This window comes from Ornithodoros turicata, chromosome 3 (genome assembly GCF_037126465.1).
Source record: "Ornithodoros turicata isolate Travis chromosome 3, ASM3712646v1, whole genome shotgun sequence".
Classification (NCBI taxonomy): domain Eukaryota; kingdom Metazoa; phylum Arthropoda; class Arachnida; order Ixodida; family Argasidae; genus Ornithodoros; species Ornithodoros turicata.
The window spans coordinates 6,127,812-6,142,285 of NC_088203.1; the positions used below are offsets into that span (position 1 = coordinate 6,127,812).

At 46.0% G+C, this 14,474-nt stretch overlaps 1 long non-coding RNA gene across 1 annotated transcript; it reads right to left on the bottom strand.

Annotated features, from left to right (window-relative positions):
* Window positions 1-627: 627 nt before the first annotated feature.
* Window positions 628-1,378, bottom strand: LOC135389836 (uncharacterized). The gene is made up of 2 exons (XR_010421597.1): window positions 1,225-1,378; window positions 628-808 (listed from the first exon to the last, which is right to left on the bottom strand). It is a non-coding gene; the product is annotated as an uncharacterized LOC135389836 (long non-coding RNA).
* Window positions 1,379-14,474: the final 13,096 nt, after the last annotated feature.

Below are 14,474 nucleotides of genomic sequence, written 5' to 3' on the forward strand. Positions count from 1 at the left end.
GCAAATGAGTGCCGCGCTGTCTCGAATTGTAACAGCGTCTAGGCACACTTTCCTGGAGGCTTTCGAGTGACACCTTCATAGATGTTAGAATCATTTGTCATGATGTTGAGGACACACTCGTAATTACATCAGAACTTCGTGACGGTAGTATGCCCATATTGCGTTCATCCTTCATTCACTGCTGTATATTTAGGGGTGGAGAGCGAGTCAAGGCAGAGGAGAGCTAGTGCGAAATGAGAGTGCGTACCTGTACCGCTCAGGTAATATACGGGACATGTCAAAAAGGCACTTAGGCACAGTAGGCACTTAGCATGTACTATTGCAGACACGGTTGTCTAAAATCTCCAGCCCGTGGCGGAGCGATTCCCTATCGGCGATGTCGCGCACGAAGGAACTAGACAGTAGTAATGACTGGACTCTCATAGTGCACAACGCTCAACTGGCCTGAACACGATTTAATTAGCAATTAGAGCTAATTGGGCCCCCCACATTAATCAGCACCCTCCAGAAAGCCACCACACTAATTGGGGAGCGTCTATCTCGTGTCCAGACGAGCTGAGCGTTGTGCACTACGAGAGTCCATAAAAAATAAAAAAATAGGTAGAAAATAAAACAAATAGATAGAAATAGAGTGGAGAGAAACAATTTATTCGAAAATCAACGATGCCGTCCCGAAGAAACCGCTCCGGAAGACCCGAGTGACCAGCGCCCGCCATGTTGGTAGTTGGCACCCAGCAGTTGCAGAGATTGATGACAGGTGGCCAAGTAATTGCAAGGCATCACACCAGATGGCGCCACCATCATAGCTCTATGCGATAAAGACAGAACAAGGTACTAGCGGCAGGTAGAAAATGCCAACACTGCTGAACAAGTCGAGGCATGCGAGAGAAAAGCTACTGCTAAACAGCACGGAGAAAACAGTACACATCGGGGAAAAAGCAATCGACTAGGCCTAACCACAGCGTCAGAACACTATGCAGCTAACACAAGGCGGGAACCGCTAAACGTGCATCAACACGGAGAAAAGGCTTGGTCACTGCTGAACAAGTGTAAACACAAGGCGGGAACCGCTAAACATGCGCTTACGGCGAGAAAAGACTTAACACGAGCGCAGTCAAACATCGGCAAATCACTCGTTGGTCACCGCTAAACAAGTCTAAACACGGGGGCATGGCAAACATGTGAGAAAAGGAGCGCGGTAAAACAACGCGGCAAATCACTCACCTTTTCCCCCGCGTCGACGGGTGCGTCTGCTCCATCCGAGAGTCAGGCAGAAACTGAGAGGGCACGGGGATTGCGGAGCAACCGAGCACACGTCTTCACGACAGCCAGCGAGTAACTGACTGGGGCGCCGCGCCGCGGCATCTATGCATGCGCGCGCGCTTCTAGCGCCCTCTGCGCCGCCCGCCCGCGGATGGTTTCGGTTTCGGCTCTGCGCTCCTCATGTAACAAAACGAATAAATAACGAAAATGAGCTCGGCGATTCAAAACAAAGTCTAGGAGGTTAGGTGAAGATTAACAAGACAGATCTAGGTGGTGAAAGAAAAAAGTATTGCCCAGACCACAAAGGCCGAGAAACACACTTCGAAAGGTACTGGAACTCCCTTTTTACGCGATCCTCCCTAGGTTCAAGAGTCCTGCTCGCCTCAGACACAAAACGAAGGGTACTCAAAACAATGCTCAAGCGACAAACTTCTCCAAGTGTTAACCTTCCAGTAGTGTTTCTTATTGCTTTTTGTTTGAGACATTGAGGTAGGACCCTCGATAGTCAAAAGCAGTGCTACAGTATTGCGCTTTTATATCTATTCCGCGATAAATGCCTCATATTTCATGGACAGACCTTTTTTGGAGGAACGCTCCTTGTTTTTGACAAATGTCATTCAGCCCCTGGGATCAGCCCAAAAACATAACTCAATATTTGTGGAGGTAAATTAAACTGTGTAGTATTTCTAATCCTGAGAGCTACTCACCGGAAAGGCACAGGACGTACCTGAATGACTTCACGGACAGTCCGTAAGTGTCATCCTCAAGTCATTCTGGGGATACACGATGACACTGTGAAGGTGTCTTTCAGACCGTCTGTGTTATTGGGGACGTAATCCTGTCTTTGTTGTTCGTCCTTGAAATGCGACGGCACTCTGGTATTCTTTAATTTCCACTCATGACAGCACTCCAGTTGCACACTTCCTTTGTGGGACGAGAAACACACGTAGAATCCCGCACGAATAAGCAAACAGTATTTACCCCTTTTCGCGTGAATCGGAGCGCGACGGCGCCGCCGACTCCACAAAACCGGAAAGGCCCCCCTGACTTCACCGCCTTTTTGACGCTATGGATCCGTGGTGTTTGCATTTGCACTGCATGTGGTTCAGATAACGATGCACCGATTATCTTGTTTTGGGATGTGTTGCGTTTTTCCCGGATGCAGTTGCGCCTGTACAACCCCCTTCACCACAGACACAAAAGAATACAGCCAGGATGTGGAGCATATGAGCACGAATGAGCAGATGGGCAAGATTCCACCCACGAAAAGCATACAAGCACATAACCAATGATATATTCAGAGGACTTTGACACTTTTTTAAAAGAAAGAAAGAAGCGGCGTCACTGTCTAGTGAACTGCAGAAGACAAAAGGTTTGATGGAGCGATCCAAAGCAAACTGCAGTGTCTTGGAGGAAGGTCCTGATCACCGTACGATTATCAAACAAGTGCTGAAGAATGACGAGTCTACCAGACCTCTCACAGGCATACACTTAAAACAAATGTTCCTTGCACTAGCTATTGTGCTTGAAATTAGGAACATCATTCCCAGAAATGCAGGACACAGTTGGCTTGACCGGCGTACTTGCTGCCCTCCATTGAAGCAATGCATTCCATCTGTTTTGTTAGAATATCTGTTGACCCTGAGCTTTAGAAAGAAATGTCCGCACGTGGGTGTTGCTGTGAGAGGCCCTTCGACGGTGTACTAGTGGAATGGAAGCGCAAGAGCGTCACAGTTTTGTTCCTGGAGGACTTATTTTCGCCGTGTTGGCTTCATGGCAGAATGCAGTGGTGTGCTATTCTTGTTGTACTTGGCCAGAACAATGGGTCCTCCAGGAAATAATCATGTAGGACATGAAAGTTGAATTTGTCTTGTACGCTTTGCAACTTTGTGTGCAACTCTGGGACGCTCTAATTTTGTTCCAACGACGAAAGAAGTGTTAACTAGCTCAGTGTGGCAGGCGAAGCGTCTAGAGGGCGATAGCAACGGGTGGTGTTGGCTCAGTGGTAAAGATAGTGGTCATTACTTTGTGGGGCCGTGGTTCGATCCGCGGTCTGGCTTTTTTTCTTCTCTTTTTGTAGACGGAGTTATGAGAGTAACGGTAGAGCGAGAGCGTCAGAGTTTTGGCTTAATAATACCGTACTGCATCTATACCATACTGCATGGCGCTCGATTTGATTTAGTCGCCGTGATGCTGTGCGGTCGCCTGTGCACTTACTATGTGAAAAGTAGATGACTTACTTCACAGTTACAGGAAACACCGCGTGTTTCTTGTAATGTAGGTTATTGTCAATCATTTAACACAAATTTAGGACTTCTAGCATAAATGTCCCTTCTTGCCTGAAGTCGAGGTCGATGTGACGACGGAACAAATTATGCGGGCCAACTTTGAAGCGCTCTAGTGGTAAGGGTATTTAAGAGGTACGCGTGTTTGTTGTAGTGTTGATACATGTCAATCATTTACCATAAATTTCAGACCCGTGGCTTAAACGTCCTTTGTTCCCTGTCAAGGCGAAACTCATCAAATTTTCATTGATCCAGACCGACCTGTCAAGGAATTGTCGTGCAGGCCCACTTATGGCGAAACTAAGTAGGATGCACAAAGTGTCACGCGTGTTTGTTGTAATGTAGATGATAATCAATTCTTTAACATGAATTTGGCCCTTTGTTCCCTGTAAAGACACACTCATCAAATTTTAATTCGAGGTCGATGTGACAACGGAACCAATTATGCGGGCCAGTTTTGACGAGATCTCATGGTAAAGGAAATTAAGATGAACAAATTCCCACGCGTATTTCTTGCAGTGTATACGTGTCATTCCCTAACTCGCCAAATTTTTCGTACTCATGCAGCATATGCAAGACCGTAATCTCCTTACGGGTTAACTCGTTCTAGATAGCTAAATAATGAATACGTTAAAAATATGAGTGCTTATTGTCATATATACAGGGTACGTGACGTAAGACTGACTGAATTTTATTAAATCCGCGATTGACTTTTTTCGCAAAAGTCGTTGAATATATGAACCGAAACCACAGAGCCATTTTCCGCTCTAGTATGAAAATGTGCGAAAGCACTGTGGGGGTTTTGCGGTCAATTTCTCCTCTCCCTGTCTCGGTGTCACCCTTTCATAAAATCTGCCGTATTTGATTTTGATTTTTTCCATCTCGTTTGATCTGCCCAACACCTCACAACACAGATCGCGATTTGATGTGATAAACGTCAAGCAATAAAACAATACGTGAATGGAACAGCCTTCCGGCCACCATTGTGAACCAAGTTGATATGAAACACGTGTCCTCTGGTGCTGCCGCATCGTTCCATGAGTATCTGTTTTTCTGCGTGCAGCCATAGAAGCCATGTTAATCTGTAAGTTTGAATTACAAACACGTCTAGTATCATTTATTTGTTCCTTTAATGGCTTTTCTTCCTCCATTATAATTCACTGGCTTGCACTGTGGCATTGAGGAGTGCTCAGTCATCCTCCCAGGTGTTGATCGCTCACCGAGTGACCCCTGGTTTGCCAATTCGGAACGATGCGCAGCTACTCAGGGCTGACGAGCCGCAAACACGGCGAAACACGTGTCCTCTGGTGCTGCCGCATCGTTCCATGAGTATCTCTCTCTCTCTCTCTCTATATATATATATATAAGGAAACAGACACCAGAGACTGAAGTAGGGAGTAGGGGAAAGTTGTTTATTCAACTGGCATTAAAACTAAAGGTCTGGGGAAGTCTACGGTTCGGCGGAGGCTCCGCCTTCCTCAGGAATAAGACGAAAATCTATGTACAAGGTCTTTTAAAAGGTAACAAAAGTGTCGTCACAGCCGGTACAATTCCGCTGCGAGGCGGTCGTCAGTGGGTCAGGTTCTGGAAGGTTCCTGGGTCATCGGCCGGGGAGATTATTATATATATATAATTGAAGTTCATTGCGGAGGTAGACATATACAACATCCCAAATTTTACCTCCGCGTTTCGACGCTAGAAGGCTCTCAAGTTTGCAAAAACCATATTCCCTATGGAAGCGTGTCGTGAGCGTTCCACTGCACAGTAGAAGCTCAAAATTGTTTTGCGGAACAACCTTGCCACCTACTTACTGCGTCTTAGTTTTCTCCCGCAAAATTTAGGGCTTGAGGGATTCTGGGAAAGACTTAAAAATTTGCCCAAATTTTACATTTTTTAAATAAAAACAACAACATCTAACAAAACCAAATTTTGCAGGTGTAAATTCCATTACGACTGCCTTCTTCGTCGATTTGGAAGGGTGATGGATGATGGAAGATGTAGTAAAAAAATCCTAAAATCACGGAAGTCCTTGGTAGTGACGAGTCAGACGATAACAAGCGAGAAAAGTGCGCTTCGCATACAATTATAGAACACCACATTTATGTTTGGTGGAAAAATTGGTGGAAGTGGGTTTTGCTAATCTCTTAGCTAATCTCCTAGTGCAGGGTCAGAGCCCTGCAAGGGTCCTGGCCCGGGATGGGCTTGTCATTGGCTGAGTGTTCCGGGCCAGAGCCGACAAAATACGCCAACACCGCGGGCCGGGCGGGCTCGTGCCGACAAACACGTTTCCGACAGTCAGGCTCGACCGGGTCACGCCGCTAATTCCACGCAATGGAGTACTATTACGTCATAACATCACGTGCTTGCCTCATTCCTGTGCAAAAGCAAGCAAGAACACTGCACAGTGCGTGTGGCATTCTCAAAGCCACTTTACATTGTTCCTGACTCCTCACGTATTCCAGAAATACGTTCGTAAAGCTTGGTGAGAGGGGTAAGGATTGGGAGGATTTTGTCGAGAACATCCTCTGCATCCACAAAAGCTTGGCAGTGTAAGGATAACGCGCTTGGCCGCTTGCGTCCTGGATTTAATTTGGTCTCGTGCTGTTGTGGTGTCAAACTGACAGTTCTTGTATGTTTGTGACTGTCATGACTGTTTGTGACTCCTCTAATAAATTTACTTACAAACTCGTGTGATAAGCATACTGGAATATTTTGGGACACGAAAGACAAGGACTCAAGGTACACACGCAGACACACACAAGCGTCACTCACAACTGAAATGTATTGCAGGAAAAGAAGGCATAAATACACAACCGGTATCAGGCGACACGTGCCGAGATACAGGAATTAATACATGCGGAAAGTCGGCCGGTGCAAGGCCCTACCCATTGCATTCAATTCAAGCATGCGAGTGGGCGTTAATTGCCTCATCCACTACATATATCGTGACTGTAATGTTTTACTGCTGCTTATATACCTGGGGGGGGGGGGGGGGCTTCACGAAGGTGCCCCGGCTGAATAATTCGTACACAGGTGGAGCCATCGAAAAAGCTTCCGTGTTGGTAAATGGTCCTTAGGAAATCGGCCATGAACTGAAGTTTGAGCGGCTCGTTTGCATACGCTCACTAATTAAATAAACACCCTGACTTTTAAAATTCTATATTGCTGAAAATACTATATTTGCGGTAGTTTTCAACACCATAGTTTGAACTCGACTGATTTGTGTAATGTGCTCATCCTGGTTGCGTAAACCGCTTCTTGCTTTGACTGTTCATTAACTGTCCTCTATTTTGAACCCGTTGAATCACGCCGATGAAGCTTGACTATGCTATAGCACAAAAAATAATATCCACGGAGGTAAGTGTTGAATCGTTTTCCTTCATCTGCCGTAACTTGTTTTACTATAACCTTTACCCCGTAAACAACGAATCGGACTTGTGTCCCATTACCCGGGCTCTCTGTCCTTCGCATGCAGTTGCTCACGATTGGCACTGGTGTGGAAGTCGTGCTTTGAGATTGCAGTTAGTGATCTATTCCTTAGTAAAATTCGTATTTCACAGGTGGTGCTGCGTCACAATAGTACAAGAAAATAAGAGAGAGAGAGAAAAAAAAAGACATAGTCAATCTGTCGCAACGTGTATAACGGTAATATGCGATCCTCGGCATTTTCTGCAACATCCCATGGGATGGGACGGTAGTGGGGGAACGTTCGAGAGGGTCGCAGGAAGCCTACAGATGCTACACTATTAACAATCAAATATTGACATCTACACGTGTGCAAATGAATATTTGAGAAACACAACAGTATGAGTGTTTAAAAATGAAAAATGAAAGGGAGGCTAAGATCCTTCTTCGAGATACAAAAATGCCCTCACGGTCTCTGGCACAAGAACCTATCATTCTTTTGCTGCGGTATCCTGCTGTCAGGTTGCTGCTAGGATGACGTCATTCTCACTAAAAACAACAATATTCCTTGACGAAAAGGTACTGTAGCATAATGTACACAATTCCTTCTAGGCGTTATCGACATACCGCAATAAAAAAAGTTCAGGCTTGTTTCAGCGAGCTTTTGTCTCACGCAGCACATAATACGTATCCCAAGTAGCACACAATATTGGACCCATATTGGCTGGTCATTGGCGATACGGGTCCAATATGGAACCCGTTTCGCCAAGTTTTTCCCCATATTGGCTGAAAATGGGCAATATGGGCCCCATATTGCTCAGTTTGAGCTAATATTGGGAATATACTGGCAATATGGGCCCCATATTGCCCACTTTGAACCAATATTGGGAAAATCCTGCCGATATGGGCCCCATGTTGCACAAATGCCCAAGCAGCACGGCAAGATTCAACGTTGAAGCGTGTGAAATACCCAATTCAGTACATCGTTACATCCAACAGCTTCCCGCAGATGATACACATTGTTCGAAACAGCCAACGTACGTGGCAATCTCAACGTACGTGGCAATCTCAACGTAACGTTCGCTAGAATTCGACAACTCACATTCCACGTTCTGGAAATAGCCGCCATCTTCCTTCGCGATGCCAATGCCAATCGGTCGAGCCGACTGAGAGCGAGCGCATTGTTTCAGCGAAATCACGCGTCCTACAGCTAATGCGCATGCGAGACAGCTCATAGGGCTAAAATGTCGCTGGTTGCTGTAATGATAGCGGAATTGCGGCAGGTCAAGTAAAAAACACAATGTTTGATAGGAACGGATGGCTCTTGTGTAAAACTGGGTGCTTTCAAGTTGCCGCAAGCAGTGTGAATTGCTCTGGCGTATGTCCGTCGCCGTCACGAAAGTGTTTCGCTCTTTTGTAGTCTGGGAGTGGGTTAGAAATATTTAGTTCATAGAATTTTGTGGTCGCAATGAAGGCTTCTAAGGGATCTTTGGCAGTGCATTGGCAGTTTCGTGGGACTGCGATCCCAACGAAGGCTTCTGAGGGATCTTTGGCATTGGCAGTTCGGTGGGAGTGCCTGCGTAGTAGTAGTTGATCCTGCTCTTCGTTTTTAGGGCGAGAGCAGTACAATTTTTAAAATGTGATGTGGGCAAGCTTTCGTTTGTCCATTCTGCAGTTGGCAATACGACTGCTTGTGTCTTTCAGTAAGGTGGGCGTAGCACCCGTTCTTCTTTTTTTTGGGGCGGTGCCGTGTTTTTTTTTGTGTGTTTTTTTTGCAATCATGTGCAACGTGGATCAATTGGATCCGCAGAAATAAAAAAGCAAAAATCAGAGAAAAGTATAATCAGTGGTGAATATATTATACAGGATAATGCTTTATTATTACACGGACTCTCCGTTGGTGTTATCACAGAAATATTGGCAATGTTGGCGCAAAATGGGGTGCCAATATGAAGCCTGGTTGCACTCTCCATATTGGTCCAATATTGGCAGCGCATATTGGACCAATATTGACAGCCCATATGGGTCCTATATTGGCGTGCAACTTGGGATAGAGCACAAATTTGTTTCGCGCGTCTGGCACAAAGCAGCAGATAGGTCAGTGACAGCCACAACCAAAAGAGATGAGCAGATTACACATGTCCACGTCACAAGATGTTAAACATTGAATTTTCATGTGCAGAGCAGTTTCCCCGTTTTTATTGGTCGTGTCATTGTCAACGAAGGCGAAAAAAAAGGACATATGAAGGAAGCAGATACCCATGGCGGAACGCAAGATGTGGAAGGTAGAGAGCTATAGACAATAAAAATTTATATTCCTATGGCGGCAAGGGCCGAAACAGGAAAAGGCGAGCTTGGCGACATTGAGGCGGTCGACAAAGGTCAATAGGCATATCACTTTTGTAGCGTTGATTTAACTGGCTTAGACGACAGTCTCCAGCATTTCTTTTATAATCATCTCAGTTTTAGACTTGAGACCTTCTAGGCTCGGAACACGGCAGTGTTTGCGACTAATATTTGGGATTCGGTATATGTTTCGATGTTCAAGCAGGATCACTGGATCACTTGGCGTGCAATGCACTAGCTACCATTTTCTTACCATATGAATGATTTCGGACGATTAAAAGGAAACAATTTGTGCGCGTGCGGTTTTTGAGCTGCGCATTACTAAAGCCTGTTCGGCGCTACTGCCTTTCAATACGTCCGTCCGTCACCATTTCGGTGCGACGGAATCGCGTTCCAATCCATGTCCCCATGTCCGCACTTTTGCGACGAATACGAGAAACAGATTGGAGACGACTACGCGAAGTGAACTGAAAGACGATAAGAGTTGCGCGGTGGCACGGTTGCCGTGGCAAGGACCGGCATTTCTTGCGTCGCTCCGTCCAAAAATTGCGAACCCAACTCTGCGAACCTATGCGTCCGTCGGTTTCGGGTCGCAGACAGACGTAGCGCTGACGGACGCATCGAAACGCACGTACTTCCTGCGGCCTTCCGACGTAGCAATTAAGCGACAACTTTTTGGCAAGGGATAAAACAATTACAATGTCGTAGTTTTATACGACTTACCGTTGCCTTGGACGAAGCATAATGATGCTGGATCGTTGTACGTGAATGTGACAGTAATCCTCAGTAGAGCACATTGGAGTGCTCGGACAAATTTGGTCACCGATGGCTGTGGAATTGTAAAGTACATTCAACAACTTGTCCGGCTAACACTGCAGAATTCAGTACCAATGTGGCATATGTGGAATAGCGCCACTATTTCCAATATTCTCTCTTTCCACAGTAACTGGGGCTAGTTCTAAAACACAGCCTCACATGCTGTGTCATGTCTCTCCAGGGACACCAACACTCTTGCGTTTTGCGTTTAACGGCCCTGAAATCCGAAATTTGCAGGCGTACTCACAGGTGACGAGTGAAGACATAGACAAGAAAATAGAAAGAACATAGACGACAAAAAGAATATAGAAAGTAGAGAAGACATAGAAAAGCTGATCATTATAATATCTGTACTCACGATTCAAACGAACTGGGCCCGCTTGCACGAAACAAACTTAGTGCAATACTTAACGAGTTCGCCACTTAGTGTAGTGCCGGAGCCGTAAGTCGCTTGCACGAAACTTCTACAACACTAAAGTGGTGGCGCTCGCTCCGCGCAATTTAGGACGCTGGCCAAGGGTCCTAGGAGCACCCTAAACTACCGCACTAAAGCTTACGACTTACATGTCAGCCGCTATGAACCGTGTAGCGAAGATTCGTCGTCGGCCCCAACTGTATCTCGCAATACAGTACGCATTTTCCTCGCAATGCTAACAACGTCTCGTTTTTTTATGCTGTAGGTGTCGTACATTTTGTGCTTTTCGTTAGCAACATCTCTTAAAATGATCGCCGCACGCGAAGTGCCTCTCACCGGCACTGCCGTTGGCGATAAGTTCCCAATCATCGAGCAATTCGAGACATACTTCGGGCCACAGGCTTTATTTTATTTAACGAAGTACGCAACAAGTGACCTAACGCGTTCTTGCAGCTACAATGATAGTACAATACCTTATTTTGGTTCTACAAACTGTTTATGTGCGACGGCAGAAGCAGACGACTTCCCAGAACATGCCGTGACGCACGACTTCCTGGGATGAACTCCGGAAGTTCTCTTTCTACCAATGAGAGCCTCCGAAAACTGCTACTGCTCGAAGCCACGATCCACTTTAGAATACCTGACTTAGGGGGGGTCGTCGAAGTGTTCGTGCAAGCCACTTAACCGCAACCCTAAACTTAGTGCACTAACGCGTTAGTGCAACACTTGCCAAGTGTTACACTTAGGATTGTTTCGTGCAAGCGGGCCCTGGTTCCTTGACAGCGTCTGGTGTTGCACCATTCGTCGTTCGATGACCTCTTCTTCTTCGATCTCGGATGCTGGCCGTTATTATGGAGACTTCTTCTTCTTCTTCGTCCCACGGAGAATGGCCATTAGCCACAAGGGAGATCGGCAAGACTGTATAATTGCAACTCAAGTACTCGCTTCCTTTTCACCGATTGGGATGGCGACACCGGTGTTGCCCACTATATAGGCTGCGTGCACACGGGCCAACTCTAAACACCGTCGTATGACGCTTGGAGACGTTGCCGTCTCCAACGTTAGCCGTCCAAGAGTTTACACATATCAACTCACAGCTTCCGACCAATTTTGCGTCTGCTCATTCGACGATAGGACTACACCCTTGTTTGTATGGATAGTTGCTTGTACTTTCCTGCTAAGAAAATGCCTTAGGACATCGTATGGCAGAAATCACAGTTAGGTGTATAACATTTAGGCCCCGACTAGACTGAAACGTTAATTCGAAAAGTCGGAAAGTAAAAGGTATGGAGCGGTAGCCTTCATACATATCGACAGGGAAGGATAACGGAGGTATTCTGGTTACCGTTTCCATTTTTGTTGCTGCTATATTTTCGTTTCTGTTATCCGTTTCTAATACCGGTCTTTCAATTCCGTTTCCCTTACATTTCTATTACTGTTTCCGGTAATGGAACGGTTGTTACAGAACTGAGGGACAGCAGGAGGACAGCCCGTCCGGTTCTATCAGCGTCCTGTTTTGCCGAAGTTCTGCTTCGGTGTCACACGTACACACTACACAGGTAATTTTACGTCGTAGGGACGCGCACATCTTGCAAGATCTAAAAATGTATATAGGAACATGTCTTCAGTCAATTGGAGCCGCAGCCACTCCAGATGGGCGTAGCTTTTATCCAATGTCGCATTCATAAAATTCAATACAAAAAAATAAATAACTAAAAATCGGAAGCTGTCATCCTCGTGCTCTGGTGGAGAGACTTCAGAGAGTGACTTTTTCGGGTTAAACCCAATTTCTCGCAGAATTCCAGTCACTATGAACTCCTCAAGTGACGCTATAACTGGAGACGAACAAAGGTCGCCACATGTAACACATTAAAGAATGGGTCACTTACGTTACGTAGAAATATACCCATGTGTGCCCAATATACCCAAGTGGTGGCACCTTGTCCCACGTCTTGCAAAATGGAATTTTCCAAAGAGACTTTCAACTTCTGTCTTCATATGAAAAGTAATTGTAATCATTTGAAACCGTTCTGATCGTTCGCTTTTTTTACCGTGTTGTAATCGCTGAATGTAGATTATGGAGCAACCAGATGTGCTCACATTGGGTTTCCGGGATGTGTTGCCAGTGTGTTGCTTTCAGCGCCCTCTCGCTTCACAGAGGCGAAGCGCTCGCTTCGTCATAATTCGTTTGAGTAAAATCTGCGCAGTTTTGGACCGAGAGTTTTTTTTCTTACACATGTTCCTGAAATCGCAAAGATTACGGATATACCGCAGCCTTTGTGGTGATTTTGTCGCGGAGTCTCACTTTGAGGCTGTTGTAGGAGCCACTTTCCTGAATGTTACTTTTGATGGCAGATTTATGTAATATTTTCTTTATAGGCCCTTCTCAAGTTACATGCTAACTCGTTGCAATCCTGGCGGTGACTCCTGGATGTTTCTGGCAAGGCAACACCGAAAGCGGCCTCCGGTTTACGGCCTGTCTTTCTGCCAATTTCTTCTCGTATTTCGGAGTGTTTCCGCTATGCATATGCCTCCACCGACTTCCTTCTTGGTTTAAGCGGTGTGACGTTAATGGCTTCAGATGATATATATACTCATTGATTCCTTCAGCCACGTCGGGCTGGTGCACAAACGGCTCACCCTGTCGCATGAAACGGCTCACCTTCAAATGTGGTCGATATTGCTGCGCGCAGTGATTCAGCCACCTTTCTGTGAAGTACTTCAGGCAGCTTCTGCGCAGCTGGGCTATTTCTGTTACGTCTTCGGCTTGATCCGCTGGAACCAAATTCGTTATGGCAGCAACGCCAGTCTCCGAAGCAATGCGAAGGTTATTTTTCCGAAGCAGTCTTTTTATTGTGTACTACTACTACTTCTACTACTACCACTACTACTACTTCTACTACAACCACCACCACCACCACCACCACCACCACCACCACAACAACAACCACCACCATAACCACCACCACAACAACCACAACAACAACAACCACAACCACAACCACCACAACAACCACCACCACAACAACAACCACCACCACAACAACCACCACCACAACAACCACCACCACAACAACCACCACAACAACCACCACAACAACAACCACCACAACAACCACCACAACAGCCACCACCACAACCACCACCACAACTACAACAACAGCAACAACAACAACGACTACTACTAGTACTACTACTACTTTATGTTTTTAGGTGCCCAAAAACAAGCACTATAGAGCCTTCTTTAAGTGTATGAGGCGGTTGTCAGCGCAATGCACATAGGTCAGCGCTGTACAACGAAGAGGCCATTGAGGTAGGTGTGATGCCATGACGACACAGTAGCTACAGTAATGCTTAATAATGTTTTCACACACTGTGTGTAAGCGCTCTCCGTGCACTTCGGTCGTCGAGGATGACGCGAAACGTTGCGCGAGGTGTCTTCCGAGGGTTAATCCGATTAGGGCCTTCCCATGATCGCAGCAGGTCGAGCCGAAGAACGTATTGGACAGCGGCGCCAGTTGGGCTGTTTCTGCAATGTTCACAAAAGGCACAATGAATTAGCCATGAGGTGTGTCAGTAACACACTACACAACGACACTTTCCTCAGTGTGATTTCTGCCATCCGAGGTCATGGGGCCGTAGGAAAGGAAATGTTTTAAAGAATGCTGGAAGTCACTGCGTCTCTCCTGACATAATGTGTACAGCAAATATGCTTGTTTATAATCACCCTGAACAGATGTACCTCTTACAAAGATGTATAAGCATTCTGTTCTTCACGGGCTCCCAGCACTTGCAATGCATGTTTGACATCCCTCTAAAAATGCGAGCACATCTGGTTGCTCCACGATCTACATTCAGCGATTACAACACTGTTATGAACATAAACGCTCAGAACGACTTCAAACGATAGCAATTACTTTTCATGTGAAGACAGAAGTTGAAAG